The 8,287-nt window shown below is 43.0% G+C and overlaps 1 long non-coding RNA gene across 1 annotated transcript; it reads right to left on the bottom strand.

Annotated features, from left to right (window-relative positions):
- Positions 1 to 973: 973 nt before the first annotated feature.
- On the bottom strand, positions 974 to 7,889 carry LOC308608725. Its single transcript, XR_014014221.1, has 3 exons — positions 7,805 to 7,889; positions 7,208 to 7,285; positions 974 to 1,057 (listed from the first exon to the last, which is right to left on the bottom strand). It is a non-coding gene; the product is annotated as an uncharacterized lncRNA (long non-coding RNA).
- Between the last annotated feature and the right edge of the window lie 398 nt (positions 7,890 to 8,287).

Here is an 8,287-nt window from a genome sequence, read left to right as displayed (position 1 = left end):
GAACGGGGTTGGGGAGTGGAGAGCGTAAGCCAAAGTTCTCAAATGATTAGAACAAAGCCGTCCTATCCCTGAGCTGCTCTAAATGATCACAAGGCGGAAAATACCACAAATAAGGTAATGTGCCCAGGTCGGGTCTTCTCTTGTAGAGAGAGGTTGACCACCATTTTCGTCCTGGATTTACCCTCTTTGTCAATGGCTGTGAGAATCTTTCATGCATTTCTCAGTGGTTCACCTGTTCCCCAAGGAGCCCATTTGTTCTCAGAAGACAAGTTGGGTTCCATGATGCCAGAACTAGTGGTCAAGGAGGGTGGTCCCTGGTGCTCCCCTAAATCTTCACAGAGACAGTGATGTCTGGCTCCAGGCTCTTATCCCACCAAGTTCAACTCTGGCTTGTCATGATTCAGCTCCAATCAGACACCCCTGGGGGCTTGTGGTAGAAGGAGACGTCTAAGCCATGGGCCACCCACCATGTTTGATGTATCCATTGTAGGTGTCATCAGATGGCTACAGGTGTTGGCTGTCCAGTTTGCATACCCCATGGCCATGCTACCACTGAGGTCCTGCCACCCGCTAGCCAAGCTTCCATTTCTTCTGAACCCAGGCTATTTAGAGAAAATCACGGAGTATATATGTCAACCCCAATCTCCCATATATCCACCACTGACACTATGTATAAAATAGATCACTAAGGAGAACCTACTGTGTAGCACAGGGAACTCTACTCACTGCTGTGGGGTGACTTAAATGGGAAGGAAATCCAAAAAAGAGGGGATATACGTATACGTAGAGCTGATTCACTTTGCTGTACGACAGAAACTAACACAGTATGGTAAAGCAACTCTATTCCCATAAAAATTAAAAAAAAAAAAAAAAGAGAGACAGAGACTCACGGAGATTTCCTCTCCAGATGGCTCCAATCTTCCTCATGCCTCACTGGGCTGGCTCACTGCCCGAGGACATCACTTCATTCCATTGGGGGCTGGGCGCGGGTCACCCCGTGTACCGTGGAGGCCCAGAGACACGATGTATGCCGGTGGGGCGAGTCTAGGGCAGGATCCTGGAAGAGGAGATGGGTTTTTGTGAGCTGAGCATGGCAGGATGGATATTGGCAGGACACTTTCTAACATTTATAGACCGTTTCCAAAATGGTAAAGCGGGTGAGTCCTCACTCCTATGTATTTTGTGAAGAGGCTAGACATGAAGAAATGGTCGTTGAATGAAGTGAGTGCTTATGGATGACAAATGTATAGAGTCAGTGGTCCACGTGCATGCCTGCCCAGTTGCCACATCTGGAATATATGACTTGAGGAATACAACTAGAAAAGTGATTGTCAGTTGATGACAGCAGAAGGGGAGGTGGTGCTGGGGAAAGAGAAATCCCCCTGATGGGATCCTGAAAGGCTTATAGATATTACTATAAATAGGCACATAGACAATTTTTTTTCTGAACTCTATATACGCCGCTGGGTATGAAATAGATATCTAGTGAGAACCTGCTGTATAGCACAGGGAACTCTACTTGGTGCTCTGTGGTGACCTGGATGGGAGGGAAATCCAAAAGGGAGGGGATACGTGTATACATACATACAGTAGGGCCACTTTGCTGTGCAGCAGGAGCTAGCACAACACTGTAAAGAAACTGTACCCTGATAAAAAAGTAAATATTAAAAACATAACTACAGAAAAGAAAAGAAAAGTACATGGGAAAGGAAACTTAAATGCATATGACTAAACGAAACAAGCTAATCTGGAAAGACTACCTACTGTGTGATTCCAGCTCTATGACATGATAAAAAAAAAAGACAAAATATGGAGACAGCAAAAAGATCAGTGGTTGCCAGGGTCTAGGGGAAAAAGGGAAATGAACAGACAGAGCAGAGAAGTTTTTTAGGGCAGTGAAACTACTCTGTATGATGATAAAATGATGGATACATGTCATTATACATTTGCCCAAAGCCACAGAGTGTACACCACCAAGAGCAAACCCTAATGTAAACTACAGACTTGGGGTGATAACGTGTCAATGCGATCATACATCTATTTTAATTTTACAAATGTACCGCTGGGTACATCCATCACATGTATCTATCTAGCTATTTTTCTATCATATCTATCTATCTATCTATCTATCCATCCATCCATCCATCACTTCTATCTATCTATCTATCTATCTATCTATCTATCTATCTATCTATCTATCGAGAGAGGGAAAGAAGTTATTTTAAGGAATTGGCTCACATGATTTTAGGGCTGGCAAGTCCAAAATCCCTAGGGCAGACCAGCAGCCTGGAAATTCAGTAAGAGTTGATGTTTCAGTCATACGTCCAGTGTCATCAGGGCAGCAAGCTGGCAACTCAGGCAGAATTCCTTCTTCTCTGGGGGATCTCAAATTTGTTTTTCTCTTATGTTCTTCACCTGATTAGATAAGGCCCACCCACCTTACAGCAGGTCACCTGCTTTACTCAAAGGCTACTGATGCAGATGTTCATTCCAGGTATAAAATATCTTCCCAGAAACATCTAAACTGTTTGACTGGTCACTGTGGCCTGGCCAAGCTGACAGATAAAATTATCCATCGCAGGCTGTATTTAAACAAAGCCACTTAGGCAGGCATGTCTGATGGTCTGACCCAACTCCAGCAGGTGATTTCAGCTCACCAATCTAACGTTCTAATTAAGTCCAGTTGCAGACAGATAAAAGCAATTCCTTGTTTGGACATTACGAGGACAGAATCAGCATCTGTTTTCTCCATTTGCCTCCTTCCTTGTCCTCAAGGCCATGGACCACAGTAGCTGTATTAGCAGGGGAATCAGACTGAATGGGTGAATTGCCTTGTGTTTCATTTTATTAACGGCACCACCTTTAGCCACCAGCTTCTCAAACCTCTTCGCCTCCCTAAATCTTAACTTCCTCATCTGGAAAATGAGGATTCTATCAGCCTCCACACATAGAAGCATTTAGAGCTTCAAATGTTCTGCTTTTAGAACAATGTCTGGGATACGGGAGGGCCAGGCTGGATGGCTCACAGACAGGAATGACAGCCCCAGGGTCCGTGGAGTTCAGAGAAGCACCCAGAGCCCCTCGGACCTTTGCGTGGAAGCGGCACACTGTCACCCTGCTCTGCAGTCTCCGTGACACCAAGGCTGGGGAGCGGACCCTGCCCCAGCATCTCCAGAGGACCCCACCGCAGGGTGCTAGCCAGGAGATGTGTACTTCATGGTGAGCCTTTCAAGCTCATCTCTGGGACTCCTGCAATGACGGTGGATGCACCCGGAGGAATCTGGCTCAGGGGACGATCCCAGCTGCGAAGTATCCTGGGACACGGATCAGACACTTTCAGTTCTCTCTTCTTCAGGTGAGCAAGTAGGAAAGGGTTTCCATCTTGCAGATGGCAGATGGTGGGACTTCTGGGTCTCCATTATCATGGGAGCCAATTAATTACTCATAAACAATTCTCTCTCTCTCTCTGTAGATAGATAGATACATAGATAATAGATATGATAAGTAGATAGATGATAGATACAGACATACATAGATGAATAGATATTGATAGATAACAGACAGAGATAGAGGTTGATAGCTAAATAGATAGATGGATAGATAGCTAGCTAGATACGATACATATGATAACTAGATAGATGATAGATAGATAGGTCAATAGATGATTGATAGAGGATTGGATTAGATAGATAATATTAGATAGACTGAGATGGATAGATGATAGACAGACATACAGATAGATAGATGACAGATAGGTGATATAGATATAAATATAGATATAGATATAGATAGATAGATATCCGATAGGTTCTGTTTCCCTGCAGAATGCTAATACAGGTCATCTATACTAGCAGATGGCAAACAATAACCCATAGATTAGTAACCCATCAAATAACCCATCAAATCGTGCCAGCTGCCTGTTTCTGTATACAAGCTAAGAATAAGGATGTATTTTTTAAATGGTTGGGGAAAAAAGTCAAAAGAAATGAAAAAAGTCAATATTCTATGAGACTTGAAAATTATGTGAAATTCAAATCAATAAAGCTTTATTGGAACACAACCCAGAGCATCCGTTTAGGCACCGCGTATATCTGTGTACCTGTTGCAAGGCTGAGCTTAGTTGAGACGACGTGTAGGGCCGAAAAAGCCCCCAATATTTCCTCTCTGGCTCTGTACAGACCACAGGTGCCAAGCCGTGCTGTACGTCTTTGAGGAGAAGTCAAGCAAAAACCTTAAGAAACCATTAGCTGCTCAGTCTCTGTGATGTTGAGATGACACCTTATTCTGCAGAAGTCTCCTATGGAAGATTCCACAGACATGATCTCCTGATGCTTTTCTGAGGGTTTTCCACCTTTGAGGACACATTGTCTGTAAGGCCCACGCCACCCTTGACAACCCCAGGTGTCGCCAATAATGGGTGTGTCCCTAAAGAGATCCCATTTCCCCTCTAACGAGCACCGCACAGCCCTGCTCTGCACAGCTTTCAAGGCGCTGAGTCATCTCCTTCTGGAAAACTCAGTCCATTACCTTTCCTTCTGCAAAGCAGCCAGGCCATGTCATCTCCTTGCCAAGCTCCCACAAACTGAGATCATCATAATTGCTAAATGGATTACCATAAATACCAATTTTGCAAGAGCAGAAACCCAACGGCAGCTGTTACCCCGAAGCACATTCCAGAGGACAGCGTCGTGGGTGATTTCATAGTGCATTAGGTGGTGATTTATGTGGAAACATCTCCGAGAAGTGAGCTGAAAGGATGCAGGCAGGCGGGACCATGGAAGCAGTCATGGCGTTTTGAAGAAAAGAAAAGATGGAGAGCAAGTGTCGCCTCTCTGGCTTTTGGGCTTCTAGGCTCCCAGACGAGGGGAGAAGTACTGAGAAGCATTGGACTCACGTCACTTCTTGATCTAAGCAGATGGCACATATGTAGTGTCATCTCATGCTAGGATAGGATGGCTTCTCCTCCCAGAATCCCAAGGAGGACACAGCATCGTCTCCTTGGTAAATGCAGCCCTTGGTAGTGATTCCAGATACAAGAGGGTGAGGGAAGAAAAGAATGATTGGTTTCCTCCAACTCCAACGGGAGATACACTTTTATTTTTATATTGCATCTTTCCACTCTGGAAAATGCCATTGGGGTCCAAGGAAAGGAACAATTTTGGGTAAGAGCCATCACCACCATACAGACCTGGCAACTGGACACCCTCTCACCAGCAAGGGATGGTCTTGGGCCAGTTTCCAAGGCTGAGAGTGAGTGCAAACCCAAGCACAGCTGCAGAAGTTGAGTGACTCATGGAAAAAACACATGAGTTTGTGCAAATATGCATGTGTCTGCCTGCCTCTCCACCACATGCCTTACATGTACTGTGTCTATGGCTTGAGAATATGCAGGACAAAATAAGATATCATTAAATAACTGAATGCAATTGTCTGAGGCCTGTGATTAGCCTCAAAAAGAGCCTGGAAGTCCCAGGAGGGGAGTGGGTGTGGCTATAGATTCCACAAGATTACCCAGGGGGTGGTAATCACTCAGTGGAATGGGTATATGAGGGGAACAATATACTCGTCTCCCTGCTTTTGTATATGTTTGCAATTCTACAAACAAATATAAATTTCATCTGACCATCACAAAGATTTTAGAAGGCAGAGTATTTATTTATTTATTTTTAAAGCGTTTGTTGGCGTGTAGTTGATTTACAATGTTCTGTCAGTTTCAGGTGTACTGCAAAGTGAATCACTTACACATACACATGTATCTCTTCTTTTTCAGAGTCTTTTCCCATATAGGTCATTACAGAGTACTGAGTAGAGCTCCCTGTGCTCTACAATAGGTCCTTATTAGTTGTCTATTTTGTATATAGTAGTGTGTATGTGTCAATCCCAACCTCCCAATTTATCCCTGTCCCTCAGAAGACAGAATATTTTAAAATGTACTGTTCCTTCAACTGCTTCACCTGAAATGTCTTTATGTCCCTGTGAACCACAATGACAAGATATTTAAAAATAATTGCGTTTCTGAGCTTCTTGGCAGCCAAAGGAAAAAGTGATACCCCTTCTGTTCTGTGAATAACCATTTCCCAACAATTCTTCCTGGGAAGAAAAGCTGTTCCAGTCATATCTCTGAGTCATTAATCCCCAAAATGTTTTCAATAATTCCCCCACAGGGAACACAGTGACATAATTTGGAAATGCACTCTGCTATAAATATTTTCATTTTAACATCCAGTGCGTACTAACAAAGTACTGTGCAGAGGTAGGTAGCAATCCTGTGGAGAACTACAACAGCAGTGGTCTAAGAACTCAGCTTTTGGGTGGTCCAGGGTGAGTTGAAAATAACACCTATGCTATCTACAAGCCATGGTCCTTCAAGCCATCCTCCCCAAATATTGCATCTTTCAAGTGGTTGGTTGACCCAAATGAATGGCATTTTAATGTCGTATCTTCTGGCAAAGGCATGGAAAAATCCACGTTTTCTGTGCCTGGGTAAGGGCAGACGCATAAACCCTAATAACTGACCATGGAAACAGTATGGTTCTACATCTGTCATGGGGGCTCATGGCAGACTGGGTGGTGAGTGTCCCTCAGCACAGCTAATATCTTCCCTATAAATGAAAGTTCTCTCCACATTATGCTAAGTGAAATAAGACAGACAGAGACAAATACTGTATGACATGACTTATATGTGGAATCTAAAAAATACAGCTGGTATTAGTGAATAAAACAAAAACAGAAGCAGACTCACAGATATAGAGAATAAACTAGTGGTTCCAAGTGGGGAGATGGAAGGGGGGAGGGGCAGGATAGGGGGAGGGGATTAAGAGGTACAAACTATGATGTATAAAATAAGCCACAGGGATATATTGTACGGCACAGGGAATATACCCACTATTCCATAATAACTATAAATGGAGTATAACCTTTAAAAATTGTGAATGACTACATTGTACAACCTGTAACTTATATAATATTGTACATTAACTACCGTTCAATAAAATAATAAAGTTAAATTTTAAAAAGTCCTCAAACATTTCAGCGAAGGAAATGCTTCAACTTCAGGCTTAGAATTCAGTCATACAAATATTTCCATCACTCTCCCATAAAACATCTGGATTTGAGCAATGCACTCTCTTTGTGAAGTATCAAGAGGTATTTCATGCAAACATAATTTGAAGCAATGAGAACCGCTGTATGGCACTTCCTTACTTACCTCTACCTGCCATGGAAACAGGGCTCTGGTCCCTGGGCTGCTTCCCACGGTCAAACTGAGCCCTTTGAGTCCTGTCTCCTGGGGGGAGCGAGAACATTAAGTGAGATGTTTTTAAACTACATCTGGAATAGTTCAAATAGTTTAATAGTAATCAGAGAGTAACTGATTATTACATCAACAGTAAAACAAAGAACCAAATTTAGCCATGACCAGAAGCGCTGGTCAAAGGTAGCAAGGCACTTCTATGGGCTCCCATGGGCTTCTCTAGAAGCCGGCTGTACTGTAAATTCCCACTCCTTTGGAATCCTTGTGATTCAGAAGCTCATACAAGTGAAATTCACCTTCTGTACCCTATCAGAGAGAACTCTTTCACAAACTCAAAAAACTGGGTTAAAAGATGTATTCCAGGGACTCTGAACAGTAATAGTAAGGTGGAATACAATTAAATACCCAGTGGGTATTTATAATGCTGACTGAATTACTGCAAGATATTCTACAGAACAATAACAAAATTGAATATAGTTGTGTATACAAATGAATATGGGTAACCATGACGCTGGAGCAGGTCAAAGGTAAGTGTGATTGTGAATCACACACCTTTAATGAAAAGGGCAGGTGAGGCCACGTCTCAGCTCCATCTCCTATGGCTGTGTCCCCTTCCTCAGGTAACTGGTGACTCCATCAGGTGCTTTTTCACCTGAAGAATGAGAATCATGGCAGAATCATTGAGGGTGTTATGTGTGAATGATTTCCTGGGGAGATGACAGATAGATAGATTGATAGACAGATAGAAAGATAGACAGACATATAGAAGGATGGATAGAGAGAGAGGTAGGTAGATAGATAGACAGACATATAGAAGGATGGATAGAGAGAGAGGTAGGTAGATAGATAGACAGACATATAGAAGGATGGATAGAGAGAGAGGTAGGTAGATAGATAGACAGACATATAGAAGGATGGATAGAGAGGTAGGTAGATAGATAGACAGACATATAGAAGGATGGATAGAGAGAGAGGTAGGTAGATAGATAGACAGACATATAGAAGGATGGATAGAGAGAGAGGTAGGTAGATAGA

The sequence above is a fragment of the Mesoplodon bidens genome (genome assembly GCF_964165515.1).
Source record: "Mesoplodon bidens genome assembly, chromosome: X".
Classification (NCBI taxonomy): domain Eukaryota; kingdom Metazoa; phylum Chordata; class Mammalia; order Artiodactyla; family Ziphiidae; genus Mesoplodon; species Mesoplodon bidens.
This window is presented reverse-complemented; position numbering and strand designations above follow the sequence as displayed.